At 38.5% G+C, this 16456-nt stretch overlaps 1 protein-coding gene across 1 annotated transcript in view; it reads right to left on the bottom strand.

Annotated features, from left to right (window-relative positions):
* LOC5579516 (cholinesterase) overlaps positions 1 to 16456 on the bottom strand; it is an 82132-nt gene that overhangs the window by 41887 nt on the left and 23789 nt on the right. The gene's annotated exons all lie outside the window — the stretch shown is intronic.

The following is a 16456-nucleotide window of genomic DNA, read 5'->3' as shown; positions in this document are numbered from 1 at the left end:
GCATAAATGGCCGATCCTACTCAAAAAGATGAAGCTGATGGACTTGAACTCGAAAAAACAATTATCATGGAAAATGGTTATGAAGGCTCTTCAAAAATCTATAAAGATAAGAGCGACAAAAACCTAAACAGATCCATTAATCCTCTACCGGGTTCCAGCAAGGGTGGAAACAACTCTCTGCCATACCGGCAAATACGAGGGCACAGACCAAAACAGTCAACAAAGGCTGAGTAATCTGCCTGCAAAACATTAGAAACAAATAAACACGAATAAAATGACGCACAGAAGCATAAAATTCATTCAAGAGAACCTTCACCACGCAAAGGCAGCTTCAGCAATCTTATCTAGAACTTTTACAAAGGACAAAATAGACGTGGCGCTTTTACAAGAGCCATGGACGAAAAACCACAAAATTTTAAGAATCAATATATTAGGATGTAAGTTAATCTATGATAATACTCAGCTCGTCCCGAGAGCTGCAATTCTAGTTAACTGCAATGCTAAATTTACATCAATTACAGAATTTATCGGAAAGGACATTGCTGCAATTTCTTTAGAGGTGCCAACCGCGAAAGGAAATACGCTAATATACGTTGCGTCCGCCTATTTTCCAGGCGATGTTGAAGAAGTACCTCCTCCAGAAGTTGGTTCATCATCGGATGTGACGCAAACGCCCACCACACTATCTGGAGCAGCACCGATATCAACAGTAGAGGTGAGCCTCTTTTCAGTTTTATATCTCAAAATGATATTGACATTTGTAATAGGGGTAACGCCCCTACTTTTATTAATGCTGTGAGGGAAGAAGTGTTAGACTTAACTCTCTGCAATCCAACAATATCGGGTAGCATTGAAAAATGGCGGGTATCTGATGAAATATCGCTATCAGATCATAGGCAAATTTTATTCGAATTTGCTACCAAAGATATAGTAAGGGAAACGTTTAGAAATCCCCGAAAAACCAATTGGGAACTTTATGATTCTCGGTTACGATTACAAAATGAATCAACTTCTAACATCATTAACACATCCGTTGAACTTGAAAAGGCAGCTGACTGCCTTACTACTTCATAATAGAACTAACTTGGCTTATAATGAAAGCTGTCCAATAAAGGTACACTCTACTAGTAGAGATGTTCCTTGGTGGAATGATAGATTAGATAAACTAAGAAGAAATGCTCGTAAGCTATTCAATCGGGCAAAACGTACATCGAACTGGTCTCAGTATAGAGAGGCCTTAACCAATTACAACATAGAGATAAGAAGATCAAAGCGGAAAAATTAGAGACACTTGTGTGAAAGCATACAGCATCGGACATATAAAATGCACCAAAGCCGTTTTCCCATACAAAATGGTCAAGTTCAAATAGCTATATTTCCGCCGTTTCTCTACCGATTCTTTTCATTTTTTCTGTGACGAACTACAAATTTCTTCAATTTTCAAAAACTAATGTTAAAGTTGTATGAAAACTATTGATTCAAAAGTTACAGATAGGTTGAATTTTGACATAAAAATGCACCAATACACAAAGTGATGTAGCAGAAAAACTACGTGTCGTAGCATCTTGGTGTCTTCAGCGCATTTGTTCATTGAGTGATAAGGACCAAATGCGCTGAAGACACCGAAAGGATACGACGCATAGTTTGTCTGTTGCATCACTTTTCGTCTTGGTGCATTTTTTATGTCAAAATTAAACCTATCTTTAACTTTTAAACCAATAATTTTTACACAGCTTCTAAAGCTTTGGACGCAATGTTGAATCTACCTTTGCAAGATTTTATACAAATGGATGCTGTTAAAAATGCTTCACGACTCAGAAGGTCCTCTACTATTAATGTTAGCGATCTCAAAGGACATATGAGCATCGTAAAAACATTAAATATAAATCCAATATTTTCAATAAGCGAAGAACTTTTTCGATCATCTCTTTTGTGTTCCTGATATAACTCGTCATGACTGGGAAGTGGGACAACCGAACTTCCGTTCTGGCTCAACAATCTTTTTTACAGATGGCTCGAAGCAAGATAACCTTGTTGGTGCGGGAATATCTGGCCCGGGAGTAAACGTTTCACTACCACTAGGTTGTTGGCCAACAGTTTTTCAGGCGGAAATTTTTGCCATCTTAGAATGTGCCGACATCTGTCTAAAAAGGCGCTATAAAAATGCTAATATCTGTATTTGTTCGGACAGTAAGGCAGCTCTCAATGCTTTAAAGTCGAACGTTTATACATCTAAACTGGTCTGGGAATGCACCATGCTACTGCAGCAGTTGTCCTGTCGCAATAAGGTCAATCTTTATTGGGTTCCTGGTCATTGCGGAATAGAAGGGAACGAGAAAGCTGATCAGCTAGCTAAAATAGGGTCATCCACTCAATTTATTGGACCTGAGCCTTATTTTGGAATAGCTCCATGTGGTCTTAAACTAGAATTAAAGAATTTAGAAAGGACAAAGATAAAACTTACCTGGACCAATACATCCGATTCCCGTCAGGCGAAACGATTCATAGAACCGGACGCCAGAAAAACACTAAAGTTAATAAACTTGAATAAACATGAGTTAAGTACTTATACTGGACTAATCACAGGTCACTGTCCTAGTAAATACCACTTAAAAATAATTGGAAAGTTGCAGGAGGATAAGTGTCGCTTCTGCAAGTTGGAGAGTGAGAGCTCTGAACATTTAATGTGCGAGTGTGTTGCACTTTACCGTAAGCGTTGTAGATATCTTGAAAAAGGCTTATTAGAGCCTTGGGAAATCTGGAACTCTCATCCCAAACAGGTACTAAGTTTCATACGAAATGCAGTACCTGATTGGGATACACGCCAACTGATGGGTGGATAGTCACTTCTTATAGTAATGAGTCCTCTCAGCGCGGCAAAAACAAAGAGGATGACACCACAAAAGATCAAATAAATGGTCGTAGTGGTAATATGTCCCCGACACTGAAAAAAAAATGTTCATTATGGTTTAAAAAAATCCTTAGACAAATTTCAGAAACATTTCCCCAAAACTAAATTCCGATTTTTTGCAGGCATCCTCAAATTAGTTTTTTGAATTATGGCTTAAGCAATCTGTTAGATATTTGCAAGAAAATGCCTCGGGATTCCTGTAGAGATTTCTTCAGGATTTGATTTCTGTGTTACCTCTGGTTATATTGTCATTCAAATGAAAAAAAAAACACCTCCCCTGCCCCCCTCTGGCTACGATCATGCTTGTTTTACTCTTCCAAAAACCCTTATACGATTTATTTGGTCTTAAACAACTCTAGTCACCTTGGTAGCCAATTGGTCACTCATGCTGATTTTGATTCTTATCATGTCCCTGTTACATTTCAAATATCCCATGAAGCGATTCTCAATTCTATCAGATCCACTTTCAATTATTTTCGAGCCGACTGGAATATATATGAAACTTATATTAATAGTAATCTTGATATTAACATTTTTTCTACAAACAAAACTTGATATGTTCTTGAAACTTTAACAAATTTCATTGTTGAAGAAAGGGGCATTGCAATACCTAAATGAGAAGCAAAGTTTGATGCCGTGATTATAGACGATAATCTTAAACTCTTGATCCATCTTAAAAACGTGAAAAGAAGGCAATTTCAACGCACTCGCGATCTTGTTATGAAAATTATATGGCAGGAAAGAAAACAAGTTTCACTCAATTAAAAAACAAATATTTTCAAATGAACCTTTGGAAAATTATTGAAAATTGAAAAAAAAAAAATCTCAGATCAATTCTGGCATTGAAAGAGGAAAACAAATTACTACTAACTAAAAGACCAAAAAATTACTATGCAGTTTAAAAGCGCGCTCAATTTTAACTTAGGAATCACTAGTCCAATTGAAAATAAAGTCACTCAGGATTTTGAAAGCATTCTTAACATCCCATAATAACATTTTACCAAGAAATTTTTGCAGGCATTACCCCAGCTGATATTTCTACTTTTTTCTATCTTCCCGTTTGCCATCAAAACTATTTCAAATGCAGAATCCTTCACAAATTTATCCACGGATTTTCTAAAAAAAAATGTTTCCTCAAAACCCAGAGCAATTTCTCACGAATTCATCGATTATAATTGAATTAGAATTCCCTCGAAAATTCCACAAGAAGTTGCATTAGGACTTACGTCTAACTGAAAGTACTTCCGGAAACTTCTCCATGATTTTTTTTAATCTCCAAAAAATTTCCTGAATTACTAAACAAAGTCACTTCAAAATATCCGAAATACCATCAAATTCAAATTTGATATTGAACAATGGAGCGAAAACATTTAGATAATTTTACATAATTTAGAATTCTATGTTAGTCCGACATACGAGAAACGTGTCCAGCCCAACGCAGGCTTCGCTGTTTTATTTGCTTCACAACATCCATCTCTTTCTACATGAAAAAAATCATTTTTCTTTCGATGGACCCATTGCCCAATTTGCTTGATTAGCATTTCAAACATGCAATAGTCCATAGTTTGTTACCAATACTGTATGACCCTCTTATATAAATGTTCCCAATTATGGAATAGTAGAACTTACAAGGCTCACCTTGAAGAATATGCCAGACAAAAATTGCTGCAAACACCAAATTACAGTATCCTGCATGATTATCAAAATGACCCACAAACTTGAAATTGACTGTTACACGCTGTTTGTTCCACTTTTCGAGAATAATTGTTCCGCATAACGTGTATTAGGCATTAAGGTTACTGTTGCGAGTGAATCCTAGTTTCGAAGATTATTAAGAAGTATACTGCAGGCTAGGTCACGAACACGGAACACTACTTCTTCTTATCCTACGGAGGTGCCACTTGTACCACCCATTTTCTTTGTTACCAAAATTCAAACTTTGAAGAACAAGCATTTTCCATTTAATATATGAACACCGTCTGACACGTACGGGTTTCCTTCGGTGCTGGTAAGACGTATAGGCACCCACTTAGCAGAAACTGTTGCCGAAGTATAGCAACGCGGTAATTTGGCCTAGTTTGACTTTTCGGTGTTGTCGCGCGACCTGCAATAAGTGTAATTTCCAAGACGCCGAGTGATTCGGAAACTATTTAATGCTGCAAAAACACGCATCCTCATTCATTGTCCAACTGCGCGTGGCGATAGGAGCGTTGCTAAACATTATAGCCGTCATCACGACAAACAACGGCATTTCAGCGAAAGCAAAGCACGTGCTCAACATCAATCAAGAGGGTATGTAATGATCGGACTCTTGGAAAAAAAGTATAATTGGTATGGTAGTTTGGTCAAAGTAGGCGGAAGATCAATATCTGGTAGTGCTATGAACTTCTAAAGTCCGCTCAGAGTCTTTAGACAGCCCGCCAACTTTGATTTGGGCCTTCTTTGTGAGAGCTTTCTTTACTAAAGTTGCCATTTTTGCATTCGTATATAGTGTGGCAGGCACGATGATACTCTATGCCCTGTGAAGTCAAGGAAATTTCCATTACGAAAAGATCCTAAACCGAGCAGGAATCGAACCCAGACACCTTCAGCATGGCTTTCCTTTTGTAGCCGCGGATTCTAACCACTCGACTAAGGAAGGCCCCAACAGACTTATTTCCCGCAAATCAAAGAACACCCATGCTTGCAGTACCGCACATTTATTTATACTTCGTAGATCGGTGTTTTCATCATCAATAGAAAATATATGTGCCATTTAAACCGATTCAAAAAGCGTATACATTATTTAAACATAAATAATGGGGCGTATATCATTTGTACGTAAGCCTTTGCACCATGACTTGAAGGACTGTAATAAAGATTTTGAATAGTTTTCTCTTTGCCAAAATATTGCAAGTGCTCTTTAAAGATTATCATGAGCCGTGACTGTTTAAAATTTTGATCGTTTTAAAGCTGAGAAAATTTGCCATGTTTTTTTCAGTGTAATGTAAAAAAAAGTTACATCTTCAAGGGCGAACAAAATTCATAAACTGTTGTTTTCAAAATATCTACAAGGTAAGATTGCCTTTCAGATGAGACATACAGAGTTCCAATTAGCCGTGATTTCCCAGAGATATGGACAAATAATTTTTGGTATGTGTTTTATGGGGTGACCCCAAACTTTTTCACTGGAGTGTATCTCATAAACATTTGGCGAAATTATATAGATAAACAGAAAGATACGGTGTGTACAATTATTTACTATAATATCTGACTAGCTATTATGTAGCACTATAAAAAAAAACTCAAGTAAGGAAAACATGTCCATCATGTTATGTTGCATGTGTAAATTTAATTACGTCCAGCAATCAAGTTCTTATCGTCCGTCAGCCATGATTTGCCGAGGCGAGCAATATCCTGGTACAATTTTTACCCCAATGTAACGTCTGTTTACTCATGTGGAAAGTAGGTGGAAATCTTTCAACGGAAAAAAAATTAAAACCCTCATGGATTGAAGTTCATATTTTAGCTTGCAATTGCGATAAGCGAAACCAACTGTCTAAGATTATCGATTACAATAAAAAAAAATGGAGACGCATTATGCTTCATCGATCATTCCGACACTAAATGGGTCGAAAACCTCATTCATAAAATGAAATCGAAAAAAAAGCTCCACTAAATTCCGCAGCAACCTCTGATTTCACCCGTACATGACTTTGCTTTTGTGATTTCGTAGGGAATTCCGCACAGGTTTTTAAACTTGATAAACAAACTTTTCCGCCGTTGGAAAATCATTCCACGTGGATAGATGGGTGTACAGCCAGTCTGCAACTGTTGGAACGGCGGATAGAATGGCTGGCACACAGGTCAATGTTGATTCTCGAGGAATTCGATATTATTTGGGGGGAATTCAGCGCGTGGCTGTTGTCGGTGACGACAGGATTGCATGCCGGTGTAGAAAACCTGGTTAAGTACAATGCACAGTGGTCCAGGAATCAGTTTTACGCGGAAAGATGCATTTTGAGCTTTAGAATGAAACATTAGGCAAAAATGGTCTTCTACAAAGTTGTTTGTATTAGTTAAGCCATTTGTTTGGTGTTATTGAAAATTAGGGTGGACCACATTTTCATAGAAACTGTGTAACTAACTTTCTTATTTGTAGAAATTTTATTATAAATGCTTTAGCAAAGTTATAGACCATTCAATTTCAAGCAACTTTTCCAAAAAAAAGTTTTTTGTATCTCTTAAATTGACCGATTTAGAGCTTTTTTTCCTACGGTGACATAGGGTGGTCCGAACAAAACTGGTTTTCTGGCTCTAGAGTTTTCAATTCAAATTTCTCATCAAAGTAGTCTATGAAACACTTTTAGAGCTTTAAAAAATGCGTAATTTGGTGAGTGAAGAAACTCGCTATCTCCTTTCTTTTAGGAGTTATTGTTGTTTTTCTCTCAAAAACATGTCTACTTTGATTGTGAATATCTCTGATTGGGGCAAACATAAAAAATATCTTTTGACAGCATTCAAAAGAAAAAATAAAATTGTATATTATATCAAAAAATTACAGATGTGTTATTTTTGTAACTCTAATAAAATGCTTTGAAAAACAAATGTTTTTAAGCAGAAAAACTTTAATAACTTTTGAACTAAAATAGATTTCATCAATATTTTTGCATGAAAATTTGCGTTTTGTAAAGTTCTTAAAGTCGTTCATAGACCGCTTTGACGAGAAATCTGAAATAAGAAAGATAGGGCTCTAAAACTATTTTGAAGATTTTCATGGTATGTATTTCTTTGTTATTTTACATTTTGAGCATGAAAATGAAATTTTAGACAAAAATGATCTTCTACAAAATTGTTTCTAAAAATGTAAGCTTTCATACTGTGTCATTTGAAACTAGGGTGGTCCACAAAATCACACATATCATATAATCAACTTTTTTATTTGCAAACATACTGGTATATGCTCTTAGGCAAAGCGGTAGAACTTGAAATTTTGATCAACTTTGCCAAAAAAGTTTTTCTGTAGCTCAAAATTTGACCAATCTAGAGCATTTTTTCCTAATCATCGCAGGGTGGTCCAACAAAAACAAGTTTTTTAACTCTAGTTTTTTTAATATTATTTTCTCGTCAAAGTCGTCAATGAACGACTTTATAACTTAACAAAACGCAAGTTTTCATGCAAAAACATTGTTAATATCTATTTTAGTTCAAAAGTTATTAAAGTTTATGTGATAAAAAGTGTTTGACTTTCAAGACGTTTTATTAGAGTTACAAAAATAACACATCTGTAATTTTTTGATATAATATACAATTTTATTTTGTCTTTTGAACGCCGTCAAAAGATATTTTTTATGTTTGCCCCAATCAGAGAAATTCACAATCAAAGTAGACATGTTTTTGGAAGAAAAACAATAATAACTCCTAAACGGAAGGAGATAGCGAGTTTCTTCACTCACCAAATTACGCATTTTTTAAAGTTCTAAAAGTGTTTCATAGACTACTTTGATGAGAAACTTGAATTGAAAACTCTAGAGCCAGAAAACCAGTTTTGTTCGGACCACCCTATGTCACCGTAGGAAAAAAGCTCTAAATCGGTCAATTTAAGAGATACAGAAAAACTTTTTTGGCAAAGTTGCTTGAAATTGAATGGTCTACAACTTTGCTGAAGCATGTATAATATAATTTCTACAAATAAGAAAGTTAGTTACACAGTTTCTATGAAAATGTGGTCCACCCTAATTTTCAATAACACCAAACAAAGGGCTCAACTAATACAAACAACTTTGTAGAAGACCGTTTTTGTCTAATGTTTCATTCTAAAGCTCAAAAATGCATCTTTCCGCGTAAAACTGATTCCTGGACCATAGTGCAATGGACTGCACCAATATAGCGTTGTTAACAAACGATATCTGGATCTTCAAAATTGAAGCAATGTTGACAAAAATCTATCATTGAATTGTACTTGCTATCTTTGATGCAGTGATAGATTTCTCTAGGATTTCCTTAAATTGGAACGAAATGGCTGTTTTTTTTTTTTATATTTGTGGATTGTTGATGATTGAATGATGGGTTCTTGAGCCTGAACAAATTTCATAGTTTAAACAGGAGCATAACAATTTTTTTGGAAAATTATTTTAAATTTTGTAAAAGTATTGAGGCTAATTCTAACGTTGAAAAAGGAAAATGAAAATACTGTCAAATAATTTCCCAAAAACAGGTTATGCAGTAGGATGCGGCTTATTTTTCGAAAGTTCTTCTTCTTCTTCTTCTTCTTGGCACTACGTCCTCACTGGGACAGAGCCTCCTTCTCAGCTTAGTGTTCAATGAGCACTTCCACAGTTATTACGAAAAAATCCTGGACCGAACCCAGATACCTTCAGCATCGATTTGCTTTGTAACCGCGGACTCAAACAACTCGGTTAAGGAAGGCCCCATATTTTTTAAAAGTTCACAGAACCAAATTCGTGTGCTCTCTTGAATTCAAATCACATGAAAAGGGAAACATCAAATTTTGAACCCAAAATATTGAGGATTAGAGGTGACGCAAGTGACTTCAAGATGAATTTCAAGTTTTGAAATATGACCTTCAGTGAAATCTTCAAAACTTTGTTATACTGTATTTTAAAATTCTTAACATCATTATCTACAAAATTAAATTTATAAAAAGTTAGTTGAACATAAAATTTGTCTAAAATCAAAACTTTTCTTAGTTAAAAATAATTTTCTTAAAAAAGTCTTCATTTTAAGAAAGTATATCATAAAAACTTTGAAAGATATTCATAAAACGAATCATGTGATCAATTGATTGGGACTTAAATTAGGATTCGTTTTCCACATGTTGAAAACACTTAAAATATTTTTTTGAAAATGACCAGTAACAATATCAAAATGTGAACAATTTGTATTCATTTTGAACTCTGAAGTTTTGTCAAATAATGATCTCTATTGATATCTATCAATTCAATATAACCAAAGTGAGTAATACATTGAGTATTTATCATAAATAATGCTTTTGAAATTTCATTTTTTTATATGATAAATATTTTTGCATTCAAGATAATGTTACATACATTACATTATTCTTCAATAATAGCACTGCTTAAATCTGTACCGTGCTTGGAAAGCAGTGTGCTTCTTATAGATCAATTTTAAAGTTGTTTGGCATAAGCTCACTATAATCTAAAGATTTTTTCTAAGATGGTAGCTATAATTGCGACCAACGTTGTACCCAAAAAAATAAATTTTTGAGCCCTTTTATAAGATTGAAAGCCAGGAACTATTTTCTATGACCATTGAACTAGTCAAATATGATTATATGCAAATGATTGATTCTCGATTAAACAAACATACACTGAAGTTTTTTTTACACGATTATTTTTTTTGAACCTTTATTTTTTAAACGGCTTTTTTTACACGCCTTTTCGGAATTTACACGGGTCTTTTTTTGCACGGAGTTTTGGAATTAACACGACTTTTCTCTCATTTACACGGATTTCGGAATTAAACACGGTACTTTTTACACAAATTCCGGAATTAGCACGGTTTTTTGCGCGGATTTTTTTTTGGCACAACACGCCATCCCCCCCGTGGTTAAAAAAAACCTCAGTGTATTATGGGGTAAAATTTAAAGTTCTATCTGAACTGTTATAAAGTTTCGATTATCATCGATCTTAATCAATAAGCCCTTCAACCATAGCAAAAATCATTTGAATCTCACTCACAATCAGTGCTGTAAAACGGTGAACAGAGTCTGTTCATGCACACCAGAAAAATGATACCGCATCGGTGGTCATTTTGTGCGATTTTCGTTCTTGCTTTCTTTGCTCACGATCGCGCTGAACACATATACTGTAAAGGGCATCGCATCATTTTATTATGCCATGCAATCACGCGTCCGATTCCCTGTGATATTTCTACAATAACACCATATATCGATCAATTTTCTCAATTACTGTCGTACATTAGTTTGTAATCTATCTATTATAATCATAATCCATCCAATTATTCACAAAAATAGCTATGAACGGAAAAAAGAAACGGCTGTAAGCAGACTCTGCACATCCAGCAATCAAGCTCTTTTTACATTTGTTTTGTTCTGGTTCTCCGATGCAAGATTCTGTGACCAAATCGGTCGCTGTTGGTTCGTGAGCGTGTGAGCGTGGATCTTGCTTAATATTGGTTCATTTTGCGTAACGGCATGATTATTTCCACCACTGCTCACAATACACTTTCCAATTTTCAGTAAGAAACGAATAAACCATAACACCTGTTGAAAACCCATCGATACGCCAAATATGAACATTTGTGATTTTTCTAACAAAAGTATCACAGTCGACTCTCCACATCTCGATGTTCTACATCTCGATATCTCTCCTGATGTCGATGGTTTCTTCGATCCTTTTCATTCTGCATTACAATTGTCTCTCTCTGTATCTCCTTACCTTCGATAATCTCCATAATCTCGAATGGGTTCCTGTTTGATTTTTTGTGTCCCAATTTTTCTCCGGTATGTCGCTATGACCATTATCAAAGGTTGTTAGGACCAAATTTTTGGGATCCAAAAACTAATTAGGAAGGGCCTAATGGCGTCTGATGGTTAATGATATTCTCCTCGGTAACGGTAGTGTTTTTTGATCTAGTATCATTTAAAAATATTATTCATTTTGTCTTCGATCCCCTCCATATCTCGATGGATCCCTTCGGATATCAAGAATTGTATTATGTTGTTTGGAATCCATTCAGACAATATTTCGAAATCTATATGGAGCGCCCAGTTATTTCCAGAGAGAGTCGCTAAAAATAAGTCGTAGGGAAGCAAGATCCCTCGCTGGATCTAGTATTTCGAACCCAGCACTCTTCGGGTTTATCATTCCTCAGAGATAGCGAGAGTTAAAATGCTACACGAAGCAAAAATTTTATGGGGTGAATAATGTTTTATTAATAGCTAAATATGTCGCTAAAAGTGACGCAGCCACATTTTTTGCGAATTTTAAGCAGTTTCATAAAAAAATTGTTTCAACGTTTTCGGATTTGGAGGGGGTTCTGACTCTTAAATCAACCACCCACCCCCTGCCCTGAGCAAATGACTTGAATATTTACTGAAAAACCTGAGTAGGAACTTCGAAGGAATGCAAGAAAGGATTTACTGAAGAACTTTTTCAAAAACTCTAGCAAAAAAACTTTTCTGGGGTTTTCTGGGGTGGAATTGGTGAAAGGATAACAGTAAGACCCCGGTTGGTAAATGACTGGGCATGGCGTACCATTGGTACCTCGCGTACCTGAAGGAATAAAAAAGACCCCTCTGTGCGGTCCTTACCTCTTGCCCAGCAACTCCTATCCCTACCAGCCATCGCGGTACTGTCGGGGTACGAGTAACCTTAGGGAAGATCGGGTAACCAACCCCCGGTGGTAACTTTGGTCGTATGCTGATAGGGAAGGGGGGGTTTGCTTTTGCTTTTGCTTCTGCAAACCTTGAGCGTCTGTACTCCATGTTAGGAGCGGCTCACAACAGCGTCTGTTTCCCATGTCAGTGGCGGCTGATCATCGTCCGAGTGCCAGAGAAGGACTTTAAGCTAAACTGTGCACTTTGGTCCTCCGAACATCGTGATCTGGTGGTGGCCGATCAATGAGAGAATGTGCAAGTTGAGGATCAAAGGCCGGTTCTTCAACTTCAGCATAATAACGTGCACAGCCTCACTCCGGAAGCACTGATGATACGACAGCTGCCCAAGCCACGACGTCAAAATCATCATAGGAGAGCTAAACGCCCAGGTTGGTCAGGAGAAGGAATTCAGACCGACGATTGGAAAGTTCAGCGCCCACGGCTGACGAACGAAAAACGGCCTACGACTAATTGATTTGCCGCCTCCAAGAATATGGCCATTCGTAGCACTACTTCCAGCACAGCCTTCCATACCGATACACCTAGAGATCACCACAGCAGACAGAATCGCAAATCGACCACGTTCAGATTGACGGTCGGCACTTCTCCGACATTATCGACGTCAGGACCTATCGTGGCGCTAACATCGACTCTGACCACTATCTGGTGATGGTCAAACTGCGCCAAAACTCTCGTCATTAACAACGTAGGGTACGACGGCGCCCCGGTATGACATGGAGCGACTCAAGCAACCGGATGTCGCAGCGGCATACGCGCAGCACCTCGAGGCTGCATTACCGGAAGAGGTGAGCTGCCCCTCTTGAGGACTGCTGGAGATCAGTAAAAGCAGCCATCAACGATGCAGCTGAGAGCAACGTCGGGTACGTGAGACGGAGTCGACGGAACAATTGGTTCGACGAGGAGTGCCAGGAGGTTTTGAAGGAGAAGAATGCAGCGCGGACGATCATGCTGCAGCAAGGGACCCGACAGAACGTGGAACGCTATAGACGGAAACGGCAACAAGAGACCCGCCTCTTTCGGGAGAAAAAACACCGCCTGGAGGAGACGGAGTGCAAGGAGATGGAACAGCTATGCCGGTTTCAAGAAACGCGCAAGTTCTATCAGAAGCTCAACGCATCCCGCAACGGCTTCGTGCCGCGAACCGAGATGTGCAGGGATAAGGATGGGAGCATTCTGACGGACGAGCGTGAGGTGATCGAAAGGTGGAAGCAGCACTTCGACGAGCACCTGAATGGCGCTGAGAGCACAGGCAATGAAGGACGGGTCAACGGAGGAAATACCTTCGTCAGTACTGCGGAAGATAGAAACAAACCAGCCCTACTTTGAGGGAGGTTAAGGATGCCATTCACAGCTCTTCAAGAACAATAAAGCTGCTGGTAAGGATGGTATCGGAGCTGAACTCATAAAGATGGGTCCAGAGAGGCTGGCCATTTGTCTGCACCGGCTGATAGGCACAATCTGGGAAACAGAACAGCTACCGGAGGAGTGGAAGGAAGGGGTAATATGCCCCATCTACAAGAAAGGCGACAAGTTAGATTGTGAGAACTTTCGAGCGATCACCATTCTAAATGCGGCCTACAAAGTATTATCCCAGATCATCTTCCGTCGTCTGTCACCTGTAGTAAACGAGTTCGTGGGAAGTTATCAAGCCGGCTTCGTTGGCGGCCGATCGACAACGGACCAGATTCTTTACTGTACGGAAAATCCTCCAAAAATGTCGTGAATACCGGGTCCCAACGCATCACCTTTTCATCGATTTCAAGGCGGCATACGACAGTATCGACCGCGTAGAGCTATGGAAATCTGGACGAGAACAGCTTTCTGGGAAGCTCACGAGATTGATAAGAGCGACGATGAAGGTGTGCAAAATGTGTGAAGGTTTCAGGCAACACTCCAGTTCGTTTGGATCCACCAGGGACTACGACAAGGTGATGGACTTTCGTGCCTGTTGTTCAATATTGCGCACAGAAGGTGTTATGCGGAGAGCCAGGCTTAACAGCCGGGTACGATTTTTACGAGATCCAGTCAATTTGTTTGCTTCGCGACGATATGGACATCATCGGCCGAACATTTGAAAGGTGGCAGACCTGTAACACCCGCCTGAAACGCGAGCAGCAAAAGTTGGACTGGTGATGAATGCGACAAGACAAAGTACATGCTAGCTGGTGCGGCCGAGCGCGACAGGGCTCGCCTAGGTAGCAGTGTTACGATAGACGGGGATACTTTCGAGGTGGTCGACGAGTTCGTCTACCTCGCCTGTGCGCCCGGATAGACTCGTCTCATATGCTTACTCGAAGCTGCGCTAGCCATCGCTAACCAAGCTGTTAAACAACTGCTTAGTAACGAAGCGCCTCTATAACTTTTATTATGTAGGTGTCTCCGCAATCGCGCAATCCGGGAGTTAAAATTCAATTCTCGTTGGGGGCGTCCATTAGTTACGTAAGGGGTCCAGAAACCAGTTTTAAGGCTTAACGCGGAAAGTAAAAATAATTATTAGCAAAATTACAGGTAATCAATGCGCTTGAAAGATATTGTTTGCAAGCAGTTATTTGCTACGTGCTACTGCAGTGCGCTGTTGACAATTTGATCAGCAAATTCGCTAAATTCCCAAATGGATGTTTTCCAGAAAATTGATTACGCCTTAACCGTTGTTTGGTCGTAATTTTGTATGGTTGTTTACTTTTTAGAATCAGCGACACGTTGGGTAGCAGTAAAGAGCCGCCAGTACCTTTCTTGGCTTTTTCATCTATAGAGAACAGTGAATTCTCTTTAAAGCTACTCCGTTATCAAAAAGTACATAATTGGGTTAACCAGTTGCGATATAAAAAGTGATCAGCAAAAGATATTGTAAGCTTTATTAAGAAATGAATAGTTTTAGACATCACTCCAACTAGGTGTTAAACAGGATACACGATCAACAATATTGGGCAACAGGTAACACATAGCGTTAGCGTTAGCGTAGTTACGGTATACTTCGTAGATTGGATACTAGCAACATTCATGTTTATTTTTAATAATCTCATTCTGACTACTTTCAGGAACAAGGCAGGGGAGTATACTTTTCAAATCATAAACAAGAATATACTAAAAGCATTAATATCACTATTCCCGGCCACGTCCATCTTTACCGTAACTTGGGATTGGGGAAAGAAATGTTGATGTAGCACTTACTTAATGAGAGGCCACCGACTCAGCGACACCCTCATAAGTGCTACGGAGGTTGGGGAAGGTATATTGTCAGGATTCGCCTAGAAAGCTGGCGATAGACATAAACATTTGTTGTTTAAGTGTTCTCAATTTATTCTTTTGAATGCCGGCAATCAAAAGAGAAACAATAGTTTATTTATAGTATAAAAGTCTTTCGCGAAATGCTTGTCGATTGTGCAGTATATTTTTGCTCAATAGCCAGTAAAAAGCAAAAACCGATCCTCCAGAGTCATCGGATTGTATAAAATAACGATACGCGTGAAAAAAAAAATCTCCAGCGACAAAACACGCGTGAAACGTGAGCAGAATCTATCGCACGACGCAAAACCGAACTGTCCTGCTTGGGCTTCACGAAGCACTACCCAGCAAGACGCTCCGAAACAGAAAAAAATCTCCGGCGACAAAACACGCGCAATCCGTGAGCAAAATCTATCGGATGTCGCAAAACCCAGAGTCTATGAATGGAGAGTTGCGCGAAGAGACTTCTTTGAATGGTTGTTCTTCTTCGTCTTCGAAAATAGCCCTGGTCTGCTGGTCTGCTCGATAAATAACGGTTTGACAGTTTCGATAGGTAGATTTGGTTTCACTCTTCGCGCAACTCTCCATTCATAGACTCTGGCAAAACCGAACTGTTCTGCTTGGGCTTCACGAAGCACTACTCAACAAGACGCTCCAAAACAGGAAAAAAAATCTCCAGCGACGCAAACACGCGCGAAAATCGTGAGCAAATCTATCGGACGACGCAAAACCGAACTGTCCTGCTTGGGCCGAAGCACTCTTGGCAATAGGTAAACACATAGTCAGCAAGTGTGGCAATAAATCCAAAGGTTTGCTTTCAATCGCTACTCATTTAGCTTGCCTTTCTACATTCTGTCTGTATGAATTTTTGCTCTTTAGACTTTTTTGTCCATTTGACCTTTTTTCCCTCGCTAAGCTATAAAAAGCACATATGAAAC

Source organism: Aedes aegypti, chromosome 2 (genome assembly GCF_002204515.2).
Source record: "Aedes aegypti strain LVP_AGWG chromosome 2, AaegL5.0 Primary Assembly, whole genome shotgun sequence".
In the NCBI taxonomy this organism is placed as follows: domain Eukaryota; kingdom Metazoa; phylum Arthropoda; class Insecta; order Diptera; family Culicidae; genus Aedes; species Aedes aegypti.
This window is presented reverse-complemented; position numbering and strand designations above follow the sequence as displayed.